General features: G+C 38.3%; 1 protein-coding gene across 2 annotated transcripts in view; it reads right to left on the minus strand.

Annotated features, from left to right (window-relative positions):
- The window catches only part of PIWIL2 (piwi like RNA-mediated gene silencing 2), a 74,612-nt gene that overhangs the window by 17,844 nt on the left and 34,485 nt on the right, over positions 1-22,283 (minus strand). The window lies entirely within an intron of this gene.

Genomic DNA, 22,283 nt, shown 5'->3' on the forward strand with positions numbered 1-22,283 from the left:
TATAATCACTTGCTGGAGTAAGCACTCCACCCCAATCTTGTCCCAATTCAGCTGAGAAAAGAGAAGTGAAGATGGTACTGAAAAGCGGAAAGAACCCACATTCACATATTCTACAGCTGCCTGCAACTTTTCATTCTAAAGGAAATTCCTTGGCCCTCCCCACTCTAAAGTCAAATACTAGCAAAACTGGTCTAGCCCTATGTAGTCATAGCAACAGTCAGAACCACATCAGCAGCAACAAGGATGATCAGAGCAGAGTTCCAGCTTCTTAGGCTGAGGCTAAGTAACTAATGAACTTATCATGTGTTGATTACTCATCATGAAAGATAAAGCTGAGTCAAGTGTCAAGAATGTAGTTGGGTTTTGATTTTCACACTTGAGTAGAAGGAAATAATGGCACCCATACTCAAACACTAGGTTTCAGTGGCTCCTGAGACACCAAAGTAGAGAGGCCAAGCAGAGAGTTGGAGATAAGTCTAGGAGCTCAGATGAACAGTACTGACTACAGAGTGTGTCCTTTTGGGTCCCATCTTTCTCTACCGGCAGTCCTTGGAACATTCTAGGAAGTCCATAAAGTCGAAAATATTTTTATACTACAATACTACTACTACATTACCTGTCATTTATCACTGTAATTCTCTCATAAATTACATACTAGAATTTTCCAGAAGTAAATGATGCATGACATCACAATAGACTAAATATAGAATATTTACTTGCATTTTGCTAACCCAAACGTTAAAGCCATTTGCAAAAATGTAAAACAATGGCTCTCTTCTCACTAAACATTTTGGTAGTAGTTATCTTTAATTAAAAACATTGTTACTGGGCGCCTGGGTGGTTCAGTGGGTTAAAGCCTCTGCCTTCGGCTCAGGTTGTGATCCCAGGGTCCTGGGATCGAGCCCCACATCGGGCTCTCTGCTCAGCTGGGAGCCTGCTTCCTCCTCTCTCTGACTGCCTCTCTGCCTACTTGTAATCTCTGTCTGTCAAATAAATAAATAAAATCTTAAAAAAATATATTGTTATTGGGCGCCTGGGTGGCTCAGTGGGTTAAAGCCTCTGCCTTCGGCTCAGGTTGTGATCCCAGGGTCCTGGGATCAAACCCCACATCAGGCTCTCTGCTCAGTGGGGAGCCTGCTTCCCTTCCTCTCTCTCTGCCTGCCTCTCTGCCTACTTGTGATTTCTGTCAAATAAATAAAATCTTAAAAAAAAAAAGTTATTGGGGCATCTGTCTGGTGCAGTCAGTAGAGTATACAACTCTTGATCTCAGGGTTGGAAATTCAAGCCCCATGCTGGGCATAAAGGTTACTTAAAAATAAGTAAAGTAAAAACAAAAATGTCATGTCATTAACATATACTGAGTTTATACTTATCCTATTTTTTACTAGAGTATAGTTGACATAGGAGACTAATTTCAGGTATACAATATAATTATTTCATATTTATACACATTGTAAAATCATCAGCAAAATCCATCTTGTTAATATCCATCACCTCATATAATTATAGTATTTTCTTCTTGTGATGAGAACTTTTAAGATCTACTGTTAGTAACTTTCAAACGTACAACATACAGTATCAACTACAGTTGCCAACATTACATCCCCATGACTCATGTAATTTTATAATTCAAAGTTTGTACTTTTTGACCCATTTCAACCATTTTGTCCATTCTCCTCACTCCCCAACTCTGACAACTCCAATCTGTTCTCTATGAACTTTTTTTTCAAGATGACACAAATGGGCTGCCTGGATGTCTCATGGTTGGTTAAGCTGGTTAAGCTTCATGTCCCACGTGGGCTCCATGTTCAGCAGGGAGGCTGCTTGAAGATTCTCCCCCCTTTACCCCCTCCCCCACTTGTGTGCATGCACTGTCTCTTAAATAAATGTATCTTTGAAAAAAGTCAACACAGGGGCACCTGGGTGTCTCAGTGGGTTAAGCCGCTGCCTTCGGCTCAGGTCATGATCTCATGATCCTGGGATCAAGTCCCGCATCAGGCTCTCTGCTCAGCAGGGAGCCTGCTTCCCTCTGTCTCTGCCTGCCTCTCTGCCTACTTGTGATCTCTATCAAAAAAATAAATAAAATCTTGAAAAAAAAAACAACAACACATATGAATAAACTCATGTGATATTTTTCTTCCCCCGACTTATTTCACTTAGCACAATGCCCTCAAGGTCCATCCATGTTGTTGCAAATGGCAAGATTTCATTCTTTTTTAATAGCTGAGTAATATTCCATTATAATATATATACCACAGTTTCTGTATTCATCCATTGATGGACAATTAGGTTGGCCCATCATATCTTGGCTACTGCGAATAATGCTTCAGATACCATTTTAAGTTAATGTTTTCTTTTTTTTTTTCAGATAAATAGCCAGAAGGAGAATTGCTGAATCATATGGTAGTTCTGTTTTTAATTTTTTGAGGAACCTCCAAAATGTTTTCCATAGTAGCTGTACCAACTTACATTTCCATCACAGTGCACAATGGTTCCTTTCTCTCCACATTTACCAGCACTTCTTTTCTTATTTTAAAGTAAACTCAAAAACATTAAACATTTCCTCAATTTTAACTTTGAATATGATAAATATTGATATATACTACTTAAATAAAAACTCACTAATATTTAAAAATGTAAAGGGTTCCTTAGACTGAAAGTTCAAGAATGGCTGGACTAAAGATATAAATCTAAATACAGACATTAAATCAAACCATGAATGAGCTTAAAGCCTGCCTGCAAGATGTGACACTTGAGACCAGGAATTCTGAAAAATCTTACAAATGAAAAGCTGGACAAAGTACATACACATTAGGTGAAGGCCTTAAATCCAGGCAACATCAGCAAAAGAATGGAGGCATAGACAAATGAACCAGGCTTTTGTATCTGTTTTTCCCATGGCATCAGTTGCTGGTTTTGCTGATATCACAAGGGTACCTAAAAGGCTTAGGTTTGGAAGTGCTTTTTTTTTTTTTTTTTTCCTTTTTTGAACAGTTTTATTTGCTTTTAGGTTGCTATGCCTTAAGGTCACTCTTTTAAGGTATAGAACTCAAAGGTTTTATATTCATAGAATTTTGCAACCTTCATGAGTTATCTATTTTTTTTAAGATTTTAAAGAACACTGCTTAAACTGTTTAAAGAACCCTGTGTTCAATCTTTAAAGATTTTATTTGAGAGAGAAAAAGAGTGTGCATGCCCCAGCACAAGTAGGGGACGGGCAGAGGAAAAGGGAGAAGCACAAGCACACTCTCTCCACTGAGCAGGGTACCTGGTGCGGGGGCTCCTTTCCAGGACTCTAGTATCATGACCTTGTACATGGATCATGATGTACTCCCTCTGCCCCTCCCCCATACTCATACTCTCTCTTCTTTCAAATAAAATCTTTTTTAAAAAAATTTTTTGATTTTTTTAAAAATTTGAGACAGAGAAAGAGAGCACAAGTGGGGAGGACAGTCAGAGAGAGAAGCAGACTCTTCAATGAACAGGGAGCCTGATGTGGAGCTCCATTCCAGGATCAAGATCATGACCTGAGCCAAATGACCTGAGCAGACACTTAACAAACTGAGCATGACCTGAGCCATCATGACCTGAGCAGACACTTAACAAACTGAGCCACCAAGGCGGTCCTCAAAGAAATAAAATCTTTATTTTTTAAAAGATTTTATTTATTTGACAAAGAGAGACACAGCAAGAGAGGAATCACAAGCTGGGGGAGTGGGAGAGGGAGAAACAGGCCTTCCGCTTAGCAGGGAGCCTAATGAGGGGTCCCATCCCAGGACCCTGGGATCATAACCTGAGCAAACACTTAATGACTTAACAACTGAGCTACCCAGGTGCCCCAGAAGTAAAATCTTAAAAAAAAAAAAATACTATTTTTAGACCATTTATAAGTTCACACACACAAAAAACAAAAACTGAGATGGCAATACAAGAGTTCCCACATAACCCCTTTCAATCTTCAGTTTTTCTCTATTACCATATTAACTATTAAGGTAGTACATTTGTTACAGTTAATGAGCAAATACTAACACATTGTTATTAACTAAAGACTATATTTACATTAGGGCTCACATGGTGTTGTACATTCTTTAGGCTTTGAAAAATGCGTGACATCATGTATCCATCACTACAGTATCACATATAATAGTTTCACAGCCCTAAAAATCCCTTGCGCTCCCCGTTTGTCCTTCCCTTCCTCACACTCCCAAACCTCTGGCAACCACTGATCTCTCTATTGGCTCCACAGTTTTATCTTTTTGAGAGTGTACTATAGTTGGAGTCATGCAGTATGTAGTCTCCCAGATGGGCTTTTTTTAATTTTGTAATATGCATTTAAATTCATTGCCTGGATACACCGCAGTTTACTTTTCATTTCACCTACTAAGGGAGATCTTTGTTGCTTCAAAGTTTTGGCAATTGTGGATTAAGCTGCAATGAACAACTCTGTGGAAGTTTTTGTACTGACATAAGTTTTCAACTCATTTGGGTAAATACTCAGAGCTACTGCTGGATCTTATGGTGAGAGGGTTTTTTTTGTTTTTTTTTTGTTGTTGTTGTTGTTAAGTAGGCTCCATGCCCAGTGTGGGGCCTGAACTCACCACTCAGAGATCAAGAGTCACGTGCTCTACTGACTGAACTAGCCAAGCACCTCAAGAGTCTTTTTGGGGGTGGGGGGCAAGTTCCAGGTGGACATGAATTTGGAAGGGTAATACTGAACTCAGTACAGTTAAGGTATTTAATTTTTGAATATAGTTAGATTTGCTTTGCTAATATTTTGTTGAAGATTTTTTTTAAAAACTTATTTATTTAACAGATCACAAGTAGGCAGAGAAGCAGGCAGAGAGAGGAGGAAGCAGGCTCCCTGCTGAGCAGAGAGCCTGGCACAGGGCTCGATCCTAGGACTCTGGGATCACAACCTGAGCCAAAGGCAGAGGCTTTAACCCACTGAGCCACTCAGGCACCCAGAGAAAGAGAATCTTAAGCAGGCTCATTGCCCCCCATGTAACCCAGTGTGGGGCTCAATCTCACAATCCTGAAATCATGACCTGAGCTGAAGAGTCAGATGCAATTTAAGCAAATGTGCCACCCAGGCACCCCTCACGTGTTTCTTGTCTATTTGTATATGCTCTTTGGAAAAATGTCTATTCAAATGTTTCCTGGTTTTAAATTGGGTAATTGGTCTCTCTGTTGTTGAGGGATAAGAGTTCTTTACAATGTTCTGGAAAGTAGACCTTTATCAGATATATGAGAAGAATGATTCTGTCCCATTCTATGGGTTGTCTTTTTACTTTGATGGTGTCCTTTGAGGTAAAAAAGATTTAATTTTGATGAAGTCCAATTTATCTTTTTCTTTACTTGCTTTTGCTTTCAGTGTCATATCTGTTGTCTAATATACAGTCATAAAGATTTACACCTACATTATTATCCAGAATTTTAAAGTTTAAGTTCCTACATTTGAGTGCTTGATCCTTTGGAGTTAATTTTTGTATCTTGTGTGGGGTAAGGATCCAGCTTCATTCTTTCTCATGTGGATATCCAGGAGTCCCAGCATCAGTTCTTCAAATGACCCATTCTTTCCACCCTTGAATGGCATCCTTGTGAAAAATCAGTTTACAATAGGGACGGGGTCTTCCAATCCATGAGCAAGGGATGTATTTCCTTTTATTTACATTTTTTTCAATTTCTTTCAAGACATTCTGTAGTTTTCAGCTTGCCTCTTGTCCTTTTGTTAAAATTTTTGTTTCCTTTCATTTTTGATCACTGCTAGTGTACAAAAGTACAAGTGATTAATATATATTAATCCTATATCCTCAATCTGGCTGAACTAATTTATTAGCTATATAGTTTATGTGTGTGATTTTTAAGGTTTCCTATATGTAAGTTAACAACATCTAAAAAGGCATAGTTTTTCTTCATTTCCCAACTAGATGCCTGCTGCAGCTCTCTGGTGATAGCTTTGGTTAGCTTTAGTATCGTGGTAATATTAGCCTCATAGTCTGAATTGGGAAGTGTTTTCTCCTTTCCAATTCGATGGAAAAATTTATGACAGATTGGTGTTAATTCCTCTTTAAATGTTTGGTATAATCAAAAAGATTCAGTGGTCTGTGTCTTTCTCAGGGTCTGTCCGTTTCTTTTATTTTCTTGGGACACAGTTGTTTACAGTATGTTTTTATAATCCTTTTTTTCCCATTTGGTCAGTAGTAAGGTTTCTTTTTTTCATTCCTGATTTTAGAAATCTTATTCTTCTATATTTCATGGGTGTTTAGCTAAAGGTTTGTCCATTTTATTGATCCTTTCAAATAAACTTTTGGTTTCATTGATTTTTACTATTGTTTTTCAATTTTCCATTTATTCATGTTCTAATCTCTATTATTTCCTTACTTCCTATTATTTCCTTGCTTTAAGTTTGCTCTTCTTTTCCTTACTTCTCAAGGTGGAAATTGGGTTGTTTTGAGATCTTCATTTTTAAAATAGGTATTTACGACTGTAAATTTCCCTCCAAGCACTGTTTGCCTACATCCACAAGTTCTGGTATGTTGTATCTTTGTTTTTATTTATTTCAAAGTATTTTCTAACTTTCCTTTTAATTTCTTCTATGATGCCTTGGTTATTCAGGAGTATTAATTTTCATGTATTTATGAATTTCCTGAATTTATCTTTATTAAAATTTCTAATTTCTTTCCACTGTGGTTTGAGAATGTATTTTATGTGATTTTAATCCTTCTAAATTTAATTGGTCTTGTTTTATATCCCAACATAGTTGACTATCTTGAGAGAATGTGCCATATACATTTGAGAAGAGTCTGTATTCTGTTGGTGGAGAGTTCTATAGCTACCCGTTATATTTAGTTGGATCACAGCATTCAAATATTCTGTTTCCTTGTTAATCTTATTTCTAATTGTTTTATCCATTATTGAAAGTGTGGAGTTTTGAAGTCTCCAAGTAATTACTGTGAATTTTCTTTTTGTTTTTCTTTCTTTCTTTTTTTTTTGTTTAAAGATTTTATTTATTTATTTGACAGAGAAAGACACAGTGAGAGAGGGAACACAGCAGGGGGAGTGGGAGAGGGAGAACAGATTTCCCACTGAGCAGGTAGCCCAATGTGAGATAGGAACCTGGGATCATGACCTGAGCCAAAGGCAGACGCTTAACGACTGGGCCACCCAGGTGCCACTGTTGAATTTTCTATTTCTGCCTTTAATTATGTTAATTTTAGTTTCATATATTTTGAGGGGTCTATTTTGGATTACGTTCATATGTATTTGTATTTTGGGTCTTCCTCATGGATTAACATTTTGCCATTATAAAATGTCCTTCCCTGGGGCACCTGGGTGGCTCAGTGGGTTAAGCCGCTGCCTTTGGCTCAGGTCATGATCTCAGGGTCCTGGGATCGAGTCCCACATCGGGCTCTCTGCTCAGCAGGGAGCCTGCTTCCTCCTCTCTCTCTCTGCCTGCCTCTCTGCCTATTTGTGATCTCTCTCTGTCAAATAAATAAATAAAATCTTTAAAAAAATAAAAATAAAAATAAAATGTCCTTCCCTATCTCTAGTAACAATTGTTATCTTAAAGTCTGTTCTATCTGATAGTACAGCCACTCCATCTCTGTTTTGGTTACTATTTGACTTGTATATAATCTTGTTCTATCCTTTTACTTTCAGCCCATTGTGTCTTTGACACTAAAATGTGTCTCTTGCAGAAATTATAACCATGTATTTTTCACTTAATCCATTCTCTAATCTCTTTTGAGTGGACGTTTAGTCCTTTTCCAAGTAAGGTAATTACTAATAGGGTAAGATTACTGTTTTCCACATGGTTTATATCTATTTTGTCCCTCTATTCTTCCACAAATGCCTTATTTTCTATTAAACAAATATTGTCTAGTTACCATTTTAATTTCCTTGTTCCCTTTGTTGTATTTTTCAGAGGTGGGTTTTGTTTTGTTTTGTTTTTAAGATTTTACTTATTAGAGAGAGAGAGAATGAGCACAAGCAAGGGGAGGGGCAGAGGGAGAGGGAGAGGGAGAAGCAGACTCCCCACCCAGCAGGGAGCCTGATGCAAGACTTGATCCCAGAACCCTGTAATCATGACCTGAGCCTAAGGCAGATACTTAACCAACTGAGCCACCCAGGTGCCCCTCAGAGTTCTTTTCTTAGTGTTTTCCTTAGACATTATACCTAACATATTAACTTGGAACAATATCATTTGGTTAATTAATATAAATTTCAGCAATATTAAAAAACTTTATATATGACTCCATTCTCTCACCTCTCCTTTGTGCCTTAATTGCCACACAAATTCAATCTTCACACTTTGTATACACTTCTACTCAGATTTACATCTATTATTTTAAACAGTTGTTTCTTAAATCATGGAGTATGAAAAGCTGACAAAAATACATTTTGCTCTCTTTTATATTTATCTGTATGGTTACCTTTTCTGGTGCTACTTATTTCTCCATGTGGACACAAATTACAATCTAGCGTTATTTCATTTCTACATGAAGGACTCCCTTTAGTATTTCTTGTAGGACAGGTGTGCCAGTGATAAATTTTTCCAGTTTTTATCTGAAAATGTCTAATTTCTCCTTTTTTTAAATTGGAATACTTATATTTTATTTTGCTTTTATTTATTTTATTCCCCTTTCCTTATTTTTTAAATTTAAGTTCAATTAACATATAATGCATTATTAGTTTCAGAGGTAGAGTTCAGTGATTCATTCTCCTTCATTTAAAAAAAAAATTGACATAGAGTTGCCTGGGTGTGGCTCAGTCATTAAGTGTCTGCCTTTGGCTCAGGTCAAGATCCCAGAGTCCTGGGATCAAGCCCCGCATCTGGCTCCCTGCTCAGCCAAAGCATACTTCTCCCTTTTCCACTTCCTCTGCTTGTGTTTTCTCTCTTGCTGTCTCTTAGTCAAATAAATAAATAAAATCTTTTAAAAAATTGACATGAATAACATACTATAAAATGCTCCATTTTGCAGTCAAATGCTCTACCACTGAACTATACCCCCTAAAATGCTCCATTTTGAAGAGTATAATTCAGTGGTTTTTAATAATATTCACCTAGCTATGTACTAATTCTGTAATATTTTCATCACCAAAAAGAACCCTGTACTCATTAGCACTTACTCCCCATTCTTGCCCACATTCTCACTCTCTGGAAACCAGTAATCTCTTCTGTCTTTATGATTTGCCTATTCTGGATAGTTCAAATGAAATGATATAAAATAATAGCATTTTTATATCTAGCTGCTTTCACTGAGCTTACTATTGTCAAGATTTCTCTCATTTTTAGTTTTTCTGGATCTGAATTCTTATTCAAACTTTTTCTTTCATTATTTTGAATATGTCCTCCCACTGCCTTCTAGCCTCCATGATTTCTTTCTTTCTTTTTTTTAATTATCCTGTTATTTTCATTCATAGTATCCAAGTCTGGCAAGTCATTTTCTTTCTTTCCTTTTTTTTTTTAAGATTTAATTTATTTATTTGACAGACAGAGAGATCACAAGTAGACAGAGGTGGGCGGAGAGAGAAGGAAGCAGCTCCCTGTTGAGCAGAGAGCCCAACGTGGGGCTCAATCCCAGGACCCTGAGATCATGACCTGAGCTGAAGGCAGAGGCTTAACACACTGAGCCACCCAAGCACCCCAGCCTCCATGACTTCTGATGAGAGAGCAGGTCTTAAACTTACTGAGGATGCCTTGAACACATTAATTTGTTTTCTCTCAGTGCTTTCAATATGCTTGCTTTGTCTTTCAGTAGTTTTACCGTGATGTGTCTAGGTGTGGATATCTTTGACTTTTACTACTTGGTATGCACTGGGCTTCCTGGATAAGTTTGCTACTCATTTTCATGAAATTTGAGAATTTCAGGCTATTGTCCCTTCCAATGTTCTTTCTTTTCTATTCTCTTTACTCCCCTTCTGAGAATCATGCTTTATTTATGTTGGTATGATTAAATGGTATCCCACAGATCTCTGAGTCTCTATTCATTTTCTTCATTCATTTTTCTTCCTTTTCCTCACACTGGATAATCTCAATTGACCTATCTTTAAGACTGCTGGTTACTTCTTCCACCTAGTCAAACCTGATACTAAACTCCTCCAGTGAAATTTTCATTTATTATATTTTATTTTTAAAAAGATTTTATTTATTTATTTGACAGAGATCACAAGTAGGCAGAGAGGCAGGCAGAGGGAGAGGGAGAAGCAGGCTCCCCACTGAGCGGAGAGCCCGATGTGGGGCTTGATCCCAGGACCCTGGGATAATGACCTGAGCCGAAGTCAGAGCCTTTAACCCACTAAGCCACCCAGGTGCCCCTATTTATGATATTTTACAACTCCAGAATTTCTGTATGGTTCTTAAAATTTTTAAAAACATCTTGTTTTGAGATATAATTCATATACCATATAATTCACCAATTTAAAGTATAAAATTCAATTATTTTTAGTATATTTATAAATATGTACACCACCACATTTAGTACATTCACAGATAAGTACAACATCACCACCTTATTCACCTTTCTGTCCTCTCAGACCTAAGCAAACACTGGTCTACCTTCTGTCTCTCTAGATTTCCCTCTCCTATACATTTTTTATAAATGGGCTCCGTGGTCTTCTGTGACTGGCTTCTTTCACAAGGTGTAACATTTTTAAGATTCAAGGATTGTATGCTATTTTTGTTTCAGCTGTTTCACATTCTTTTTTTCTTTCCTTTTTTTTTTTTTTTTAAAAGATTTTATTTAATTATTTGACAGGCAGAGATCACAAGTAGGCAGAGAGGCCGGCAGAGAGAGAGCGGAGGAAGTAGGCTCCCTGCAGAGCAGAGTCGGATGTGGGGCTCTTTCCCAGGACCCTGAGATCATGACCCGAGCCAAAGGCAGAGGCTTTAACCCACCAAGCCACCCAGGCATCCCTTTCTTTCTTCTTTTAAAAAAAAATTTTTTTTTCATCTTGATAGTTAATATACTTTTTATTACTTAAGGCCTGATCTAGAAATTACCAGCAACATAGATCTGCAGCAAATCTAAGTATAATATAAATTATTACTTTCATCTTTTACTCAACAATTCAAGGACCAGCATTAGAATTAGAATTGCATTTACTCCTTCTTAATATATGCACTACTGTCATTAATTTGAAATTTATTATTTTTTAAATTTTTTTTTTTTTAAGATTTTATTTATTTGACAGAGAGAGATCACAAGTAGGCAGAGAGGCAGGCAGAGAGGGAGGAGGAAGCAGGATCCCTGCTGAGCAGAGAGCCTGATGCGGGACTCGATCCCAGGACCCCGAGATCATGACCTGAGCCGAAGGCAGCGGCTTAACCCACTGAGCCACCCAGGCGCCCCTGAAATTTATACACATACACAAATACATATCCATTCAGGAATTATATTAGATAGTATGTATTCATTCAAATTTATCCCATATTTGCCACTTTTATTCCTGTAACTACTTCTATGTTTCTCTCTAGGATAATTTGCCTTCTAGATGGCAGAATGCCATTTATTATCTTCCTTCACTGTGAGTTTGCCAGTGACAAAGTCTGTCAATTTTTTGTTTGTCATGGAATATCTTTATTTCACCTTATTAGAAGTTATTTTTCTTTGATACTAGATTCTACATTGTCAGCTCTTTTCTTTTCTCTCTTAAAGAATCTTTTTTAATCTCTGCACCCAGTATGGGGTTCAAACTCACAACCCTGAGATTAAGAGTTCCCAAAGCTATTATTTTATTACCTGTGGCTTACACTTTTTCTTTTGACAAGTTAGCTATTGGTCCATTTGTTGCTCTTTCAAGGTAACCTTTTATATTCCTGACTAGTCTTAAGGGGGGTATGTGTGTGTGTGTGTGTGTGTCCGTCCAATAGTTTTATTTATTATAATGTACCTCTTTTCAGAAACTTCTTCTGTTCTTATACCCTCTTTAACTTCCTTCTGGGCCAATTATGCATATATTATATTTTAACCCCATACCTCCCATGTTTTTGTACCTTAATGCTTCAGTTATTTTTTATCTTTCAGTTGACTTTTTACTTCCTCGATTAAGTCTAAACTACTGTTACCCATTTTTATGCATAGAGCTCTGTTTCCCCAAAATTTGTAAGTTAAAGTCCAAACCCTAGTATCCCAGAATGGGACTGTATTTGGAAATAGTGTCTTTAAAAAGAGGTTATTAGGTTGAAATGAGGTCACCAGGGTAGGGTGACCTACCTACCTAAATATGACTTGTGTCTTTGTAAGAAGAGGACACAGATACACACTGGATGAAGACCATAAGACAGAGAAGACAGTCATCTACAAGACAAGAAGAGAGGCCTCAGGAGAATCCAGCCCTGCCAACACCATGATGTTGGACTTCTCGTCCTCCATTACTGTGAAGAAATAAATCTTTTTGCTGTTAAGCCACCAGGTTTATGGTACGTTATGGCAGTCCTAGAAACCTAATACAACCATCCATGGAGTATTTAATTTTGGTTGGCATAAATTTCAGTTCTAGAAATTCCAACTTTTTCTTTATAGTTCCCAATTCTTTGCTAAAATTCATAATGTCTTTTATCTCTTTAAACACATTAAGTGTAGCTATTTTTTTTTTTTAGAAGGGGGTAGAGAGAGAGGTGGGAAGAGAGAGGGAGAGAGAGAATCTTAAGCAGGCTCCATGCCCAGCACAGAGCCTGATGCAGGGTTTGATCTCACAACCCTGAGACCATGACCTGGGCTGAAATCAAGAGTCCAATGTTTAATCAATTGAGTCACCTAGGTACCCCAAGTATAGCAGTTTTAAAACATGTCTGATTACTCAATTATCTGAATCCTACGTGGACCAGAATCAATTATCTGGTTTTTTTGGTTGTTTGTTTTTAGTTCCTTCATTTTCTCTCCTTGTGTTATTAGTTACTATTTACTGACGGGTAGGCAATGTGGAAACATTTGGATGCCTAACATGTTACCCTTCTTCAAAGAATTTATATTTGCTCTGACAAGTGGGTCATGAAACTACCAGTAGAGTTCACATAAATTCATATTCAGGGACTGACATGATTCAGAGTCAGTCTACATATGCTTCTTCTTTACTCCTAATCTGTACCCTTTTAGATTCACAACCCAAAGAATGGATAGTATATTTAGGACCACAGCTTTGGGGACCCTGGTCTCCTGTTTTTGATCCTTAGAAGCTTTCAAAAGTGCTAAAGCTTTTCAACATTTTATTATTTTTTTTTAAAGATTTTATTTATTTATTTGACAGAGAGAAATCACAAGTAGGCAGAGAGGCAGGCAGAGAGAGAGAGGAGGAAGCAGGCTCCCTGCTGAGCAGAGAGCCCGATGCGGGACTCGATCCCAGGACCCTGAGCTCATGACCTGAGCCGAAGGCAGCAGCTTAACCCACTGAGCCACCCAGGCGCCCCGCTTTTCAACATTTTAGCTGCCACTTTCAGAATTAGCATATGGCCCTATGCTCTAGGCCCTAGCTAACCATATCTTGGCTTTCTTACTCTTTTTTCTTCATTAAGTCTTCAATTAAACACAATTAGATTTTACACACACTCATGTATGCATTTGCATATATGTATGTCGATTTATATAAGTATGAATGCATATATGTGTGTGTATATAACTATACCTACCCATACATGCACATGTGTAAACATATACATGTATATATATAATATATAATAATATATAATATATTCCTTTCTCAGAATAGTATGCTAAACATAGCATTTATAAATAGTGTTAATAGAAATCAGGTGAAGCCTGGAATGATATTTCAATACAGAGAAGACTTATGTTTGTTTCTTCCAGGAGTCTGTAGTATTAGCGCTCTGAGAAACTAGGGAACACTAGTATACTGGGTCATTGTATCTGATTTCAGAAATAGTAATAATTCAAAGATGAGCTGTAGTTTGCTCTAAGGGTTTACATACCACTCCCTCACCCTTATTCCCATGATGTAGCTCTTTAGGGCACCAAACCAAAATGTTGGAGGTTTCCTAGTGTCATCTACACTTAGTGAGTTCTAGACTCTAATCACCGTCCACCTGGAAACTGCAAGACTGTCAAAAGTACTCCTCAGGGGGCGCCTGGGTAGCTCAGTGGGTTAAAGCCTCTGCCTTCGGCTCAGGTCATGATCCCAGGGTCCTGGGATTGAGCCCCGTGTCGGGCTCTCTGCTCTGAGGGGAGCCTGCTTTCTCCTCTCTCTCTCTGCCTGCCTCTCTGCCTGCTTGTGATCTCTGTCAAATAAATAAATAAAATATTTTTTAAAAAAGTACTCCTCAGGAAATTGAAAGGGAAAGAAAGGACCTTGAAAAACCTGCTTCTCCATAAAAGTAACAAGTACACTGCAAAAATGGTCAAAATCAAACTTCCTGGAACTGTGGATACTAACTGGAGGTTTGCAACAATCTGAGGAGCATTTACCCAATGAAACCAGCTGACTCTCACAAGCTTTACGGTGTTTTAACTTGCTCTAACTCACATCCTCCTTTCTCTGCAGTAGCTGCAACAAACATCTGTAGCCTCACTACTATGATAATTGTGAAAATAATGTAGCTGTCACTGAAAGGGGCAGAACAAGGCATTTAAAGAAATATCTGTCCAGTCAGTAACTGATCACTAAGCTAACCAAGGGGAAAAATTTTCAATGCTACTCATAATCTAGATTACGGAGATTATAGAATCAGGCCAGGAAAACCATCAAACAAAGAATAATAATTCCTGGGAGTGGAGATTTAATTTGAAGAGTTTTCACGTTATATTAAAAATGTCTAGTTTTCAATAAAAGCTTATGAGACACACCAAGAAATAGTAAAACACGGCTCATTCACATAAAAAAGTAGTCAATAGAAACTACCCAGTTGATAACTTTACTGAACAAGGACTTTAAACCAGTATTTTAAATACTGTTCAAAGAACTAAAGAAAACCACATCTAAAGACCTTAAGAATTGGAAATGTCTCACCAAACAGACCATCAATAAAGAGACAAGTTATAACCAAGAACCAAATAGAAATTTTGGAGTTAGAAAGTGCAATAGCTAGAATGACAAATCACACTAGAGGGGCTTAACTGCAGATTTGATCAGGCAGAAGAAATAATCCATGAACTAGGAGATAGGTCCCCTGAGATTATCCAGTACAAGAAAGAAGGAAAAAGAAAAAAAAATGAACAGAGCCTCTGAGACAGTAAGATGCCATTATACATACCAAATACAAATAACTGGAGTCTCAGTAGGGCAGAAGAGAGAGAAAGGGTCAAAAAGAAAGCTAAAGAAATAGTAGACCCTAAATTTACTAAACTTGGTGAAAAATTTAACTTATCCAAGTAGGAAAAACTCAAATTTCATCTGCAACATCAGTTATTCCCTGGGACTTCAGACTGCTGGCCCCTCTGGAGATTTTAAACTTGCCACCTTCCATAAATTATGTGAGTCAATTCCTTAAAATAAATAAATCTCTCTCTGCATGCACGAATGCACATGCGCACTCACATATACACACACACACTCCTGCCTCTGTTTCTTTCTTTTTTTTTTTTTTAAGATTTTATTTATTTATTTGACAGAGAGATCACAACTAGGCAGAGAGGCAGGCAGAGAGAGAGGAGGAAGCAGGCTCCCCGCTGAGCAGAGAGCCCAATGCGGGGCTCAATCCCAGAACTCCGGGATCATGACCTGAGCCAAAGACAGAGGCTTTAACCCACTGAGCCACCCAGGCACCCCCTGACTCTGTTTCTTTAGAGAACCCTAATACAGAATTAGCACACAAAAAGAGGAAGAGAATAAAATTGTATAAGAACAAAGTTTTTATACATTACTGAAATTAATTTGGTATTACTATGAATAAGGTTTTTATAGATTAATATACAAAAAAAGCATTTGATAAAATCCAACATACTTTCAACATAAAAATGCTCATGACCTGTCCAAAAAAAAAAAAAGAGAGAGAGAGAGAGAGCAAGAAATGCTCATCAAATTAGGAATAGAAAAAAAGAAACTTCCTTAACATAAGAAAGCATCTGCCTTCAGCTCCGGTCAAAATCCAACAGTCCTGGGTTCGAGCCCCATATGGGGCTCCCTGCTTAGTGGAAGGCTGCCTCTCCCTCTCTCCCATTCCCCTGCTTGTATACCCTCTCTCACTGTGTCTCTTTCTGTCAAATAAATAAATGAAATCTTTTTTTTTAAAAGAGAGAGATCACAAGTAGGCAGAGAGGTAGGCAGAGAGGTAGGCAGAGAGAGAGAGAGAGAGGGAAGCAGGCTTCCTGCTGAGCAGAGAGCCCGATTTGGGACTCTATCCCAGGACCCTGAGATCATGACCTGAGCCGAAGGCAGCAGCTTAACCCACTGAGCCACCCAGGTGCCCCATAAATAAATAAAACCTTAAAAAAAAAAAACTGAGAAAGCAAATTTATGGAAAACTCACAGCTAACATATACTTAATAGTGAAAGACTTAAAATTATTCTCCTACAAACATCAGGAATAAAATAGGATGCCTGTTTTCATCGTTGCTGTCAGTGTTGTACTGGAAATTCCAACCAGAGTAACTGTGCAAGAGAAAGAAATGACAGACATCCAAATTGGAGGGGTACCTGAGTGGCTGACTCAGTTAAGCATCTGACTCTTGGTTTGGGCTCAGGTCATGATCTCAGGATCACGGGACAAAGCCTTGCATTGAGCTTCATGCTCAGCTCAAAGGCTGCTTGGGATTCTCTTGCTTTACCTCTTCTCCTCCCCTCTGCCTCTCCCCCTGGCTCATGTGAGCGTTTTTTCTCTCTGAAACAAACAAACAAATAAATAAATAAAATGTTATAAAAAAAAAGTAAAGTATCCAAGTTGAAAAGGAAGAAGTATAATTTGTCTATTTGGAGATTCCCTGATTCCATGAATAGAAAATTCCAAGAATTTTTGAAATTAGAAAAAGCCCTAAACCTAACAAACTCAAAAAAGTGGTAAGGTTAAAGATTAATACATACAAACCAGTTATGTTTCTGTATACCAGCAATGGACGATTCAAAAATGAAATTAAGGGAACAATTACATTTACAATTGCATCTAAAACAGTAAAATTCCTAGGAATAAATTTAATCAAGGAGGTAAATATTTATATATGGAAACTATAAAATGCTGCTGAAAGCAATTAAAGACGACCTAAAAAAATAGAAAAAATATTCTCCGTCTATATATTATAAGACTAAATATTATTAAGATGGCAACACCTGCAAAGCAATCTACAAATCCAATGCAATCCTTATCAAAATTCCAATGGCTTTTTTTTTCAGAAATGGAAATTTCATATGAAATTCTAAGGGGCCCTGAACAGCTAAAACAACATTCAAAAAAAGAAAACAAACCTGGAAGACTCACACTTCCAGATTTCAAAACTAACTATAAAAAGAAACAGTAATCAAAACAGTCTTGTACTGACATTAAGAATGACAGACCTAGGGGCACCTGGGTGGCTCGGTGGTTTAAGCCTCTGCCTTCGGCTCGGGTCATGGTCTCAGGGTCCTGGGATCAAGCCCCGCATCGGGCTCTCTGCTCAGTGGGGAGCCTGCTTCCCCCTCTCTCTCTGCCTGCCTCTCTGCCTATTTGTGATCTCTCTCTGTCTGTCAAATAAATAAATAAATAAAAATCTAAAAAAAAAAAAAAAAGAAGAAGAAGAATGACAGACCTACATGGACAAAAGAAAAACAGATAAATTGGACTTCATAAAAATTTAAAATTTTTATGCATCAAATTAACATTATCAAGAAAGTGAAAACATTCCACAAAATGGGACAAAATATTCACAAATCATTTATCAGACAAGCATTCTGTATCCAAAATATGTAAAAAACTTCACAATTCAACAACAAAAAGACAAATAACTCAATTAAGAAATGGGGGGAAAAATGGGGAAAAGGGGCACCTGGGTGGCTCAGTCAGTTAAACTTCTGCCTTGGCTCAGGTCATCATCCCGGGGTCCTGGGATTGAGCCCAGAATCGGGCTCCCTGCTCAGCAGGGAGTCTGCTTCTCCCTCTCCCTCTGTCCCTCACCCCACTCAGGCTCTCTGTCTCTCTCTCTCAAATAAATAAATTCTTTTAAAAAATGGGGAAAAGATCTGAAAGGACTTCTTCAATGAAGATATACAAATAGACAATAAGCATATGAAAAAGATGTTCGACATCGTTTGTTATTAAGGAAACTCAACTTAAAATCACAATGAGTTACCACCACTTCACAGTGGCTACAATTAAAAATGGAAAACAAAGTCTTGGCAGGAATTGGGGAAATTGGAAATTTTGTACATTGCTGGCAGGAATGAAAATGGTGTGGCCACTGTGAAAAAAAATTTGCTGGTTCTTCAAAAAGTTAAACACAGAATTACCTTATGGTCCATCAATTTCACTCCTAGGTATATACCCAAAAGAAATGCAAAGAGATACTTAAACGAATACATATATAAGCATATTTACAGCAGTATTCACAATAGTCAAAAGGTAGAACAAGTCCGAATATCCATCAATAATGGATGGATTAACCAACTGCAGAATACACACACAATGGAATATCATTCATCCATAAAAAAGAACAGTGATAGATACAACTTGCATGAGCCCTAAAAACATGCTCAACAAAAAAAGCCACACATAAAAGGTCACATATTTTATGATTATTTCTATAAAATGTATCCAAAATCAGTAAATCCGTAGGACAGAAAAGCAGAGTAAACATTACCAGTAAATAGAGTAAATGGGGAATAATTACCTCCCTCCCAAATCAAAAAGACATTGGACCTGGCAAGTAGATATTTTGCTGTGCTTGCTTGAGGTGAAACCTGGGTCCATGAAATGAACACATACAGGAAGACTGCAGTAATGCAGAAATGGATTGAATCTAGACATTTCTCTTGCACACTCTGAAGTGCAGAATGCCACCAAGAATTGTTCTGCCTGACAAGAGGAGATAACAGAGAATGCAGATGGCTCTGGGATAGATTCCCTAAAGGGAAGGCCCTGCACATAGGTGGCAAGTTAGACTATCCTGGTAGCTCCAGGAGGCAAGAAAAACTTCCTGACATAAATAGACGTCTACTGGGCGCCTGGGTGGCTCAGTGGGTTAAGCCGCTGCCTTCGGCTCAGGTCGTGATCTCAGGGTCCTGGGATCGAGTCCCGCATCGGGCTCTCTGCTCAGCAGGGAGCCTGCTTCTCTCTCTCTCTCTCTCTCTCTCTCTCTCTGCCTGCCTCTCCATCTACTTGTAATCTCTCTGTGTCAAATAAATAAATAAGCATATTTACAGCAGTATTCACAAAAAAAAAAATAGACGTCTACTGTGGACTGGGCTATGCATACCTCCTGGTAGATATAAATGCTCAAAATACTAAAAAAAAGATCTACAACAAAAGATACTGTATCAATTTGGACTGACAACTCACATTTCCTCAGATCGAAGAACACATTTTCATCCTCAGAGTAACAGTTTGATAGCGAACAGAATGGACAACTGAAACATTTTTTTTTTTTTGGTCTAAAATGCAAGGAATAAAGGCATGAGGGTTGACTTGCAAGATTTCATGAGTGTGTAGAGACACTCAACATCAACAGGACCCAGAGGATGTCTCTCCCTTTCTCTGGGGGATCCAGAGAAGAGAAGATGGAGAAAGATGCTGGTATAACAATATTTTTTTGTTTTCCTCACATGACCTCAACACTTTTCTTCCTACTGGTTCTCAGACCAGAACTGCAATTGCAGATGCCCAAACTGGGATAAAGGGTATATCCGTTCTCTAGGGCTGCATAACAAAGTACACTAATTGAGTGGCTTCAACAACAGCTAGGTATTGTTTCACAGGGGTGGATGCTAGAAGTCTGAGATCAGGGTGTTGGCAGGGTTGGTTCCTTCTGAGGGGTATGAGGGACAATCTGTTCCATGACTCCTTCTTAGCCTCTGGTGGCCTCAGGTGTTCCTTGGCTTCTAGACGGCGATCTCCCTGTGTCCTCACATTGTCCTTCCTCTAGGTGTATCTGCCCCTGCGTTCAAATCTCCTCTTTTCATAAGGACACAGTCATATTAGATCAGGGCACACTCTAATGACCTCATCTTAACTCCATCATCCACAAAGACCTTATTTCCAAATACAGTCACATTCACTAGTACTATGTGTTAGACTGTCAGTAACTTTTGTGTGTTGGGGAGGGTATAATTCAATCTACAACAATCTCTAAGCAAAAAACTGTAACTATACTTTTAAACCTTTATGATGAAATTCCTAAGGGCCTGATGGGGTAGATCATGCTTTCACCCCTCTAACAAAATTGAAGTTCACAGGAAATGCAGCTAAAATGCCTAGTGGTGGGTCGCCTGGGTGGCTCAGTGGGTTAAAGCCTCTGCCTTCAGCTCAGGTCATGATCTCAGGGTCCTGGGATCGAGCCCCACGTTGGGCTCTCTGCTCAGCGGGGAGCCTTCCTCCTCCTCTCTCTCTCTGCCTGCCTCTCTGCCTACTTGTGATCTCTGTCAAATAAATAAATAAAATATTTTAAAAAATAAATAAAATGCCTAGTGGTCAAGAGAGTTCACTAATTCTGTACCTGTGTAGCCCTCCCTATATGAATGGGAGTGGACTAAAGGGGAAAGCACCTACCATGCTAGAATTGCTATCAGCAACCTACACCAGCACAGGAAGAAAAGTTAAGGTATAAATGGAAAGAAGGAAGAATGGTAGCTGAGGATAAAGGAATGAATCAACAGTTATGCAATGAGGGAAATCCAGTATTACATTCATTGGTATCTCAAAGCAGGCCTTGAACAAGAAATAATAATATTGCTTGTAGCTTAAGTGTACCACATGCCTGAAAAAGTACAGCCACATTGCTGACACTGTTCTTGCTTTTAGAACCTGACAATGACAAATGAAAGCCTGCACTTAAGTGGCATAGTTCTAGGAGATATTTTGGTCATGTAATATGACAATGAACCGGAATAATTACTCATGCCTGAGTGGAGCTGTAGTAATGCTTCAGTATCTTCTGATTCATATTTCAGGTTGTATTTACTACCATACTGCAATGTGATGGGACACTAACCTTGTTGGTTAAGAATCAGTTCTATTACTTAAACAAGTATTATAGTAATACTGATGTTGATAGTCAAGTATATTTGGAGACTTGGTTAATGCTTCTTCAGGATGTAATACTGATGCAAGAATGAATGGCCTGAGAAAGAACTGGATTAGTTAACCACCAGCGAAATTCTATGCTCAAGAGTTCTGCACAAATTTAGTGGAAGGAATAAACAGTGGCAAATTGAGGGGGAAAATGTACTAAATTAGTATAAACAAATGAAAATGTATGTAACAGTTTTATAGGCAGATCCATTATTTAAATCTATCCTATCCCCACACCGGCTCCTCCAAATATTAGGCATATTCATACTGAGACTACTGGACAAATGGAATGCAGTGGAAGTGATACTGCATGACTTTCCAGGGTATGGTATAAAGGCAACGTGATTTCTACCTGGCTCTAGTTTCTTGGACTACTCATACCTTGAACTGTGTCCCACCACGCTGTGAGGAAGCCCAAACTAACTCATGTGAAAAGACCACATGAGGGGCACCTGGATGGCTCAGTCATTAAGCGTCTGCTTTCAGCTCAGGTCATGATCTCAGGGTCCTGGAACTGAGCCCCACATTGGGCTCCCTGCTCAGAGGGAGACCTCACTTCCCCTGCTTGTGATCCCTCTCTCACTGTGTCTCTCTGTGTCAAATAAACAAAATCAAAAAAAAAAAAAAAAGAAAAGAAAAGAAAAGAAAAAAGAAAGACCATATGAAGAGTCACCAGAGCCCACTGCACCCTGTGCAACTTCTTGACTTCTTGACTTCGGAATCATAAATGCTCACTGCATGTCACTAAGTTTTAGGGTAAGCTTGTTACATGGCCATCAATAACCAAGCAGTGCTCAAGTAATTCACAGCCCAGAGAAAGATAAATAAGGATACAATGAACTAATATAAGGCAAAATGTAATAGCCACTACACAGAAGGTAAAGAAGGGGACTTGGAAAAAATAAACAAAGGAAAAAGGGTCCTTGGAAGAGGAAGGAACATAAGTCTAAGGGATGGAGCACTGGGGCGGTGGGGGGAATGGAAAAGCCTTCAAAGAAGGGATCTTTGAAAATCTAGGACCTAACAGAAGAGCTTGAAGGGAAATAGTGCCAACAACAAAAAAAATGAAGGTGTGGTAAGACTTGGTGACAAGGTAGTATATATATAGGTCTCCTTAGAAGCAAAATTCAACTTTTTTTTT

This window comes from Neovison vison, chromosome 11 (assembly GCF_020171115.1).
Source record: "Neovison vison isolate M4711 chromosome 11, ASM_NN_V1, whole genome shotgun sequence".
NCBI classification, from domain to species: Eukaryota; Metazoa; Chordata; class Mammalia; order Carnivora; family Mustelidae; genus Neogale; species Neogale vison.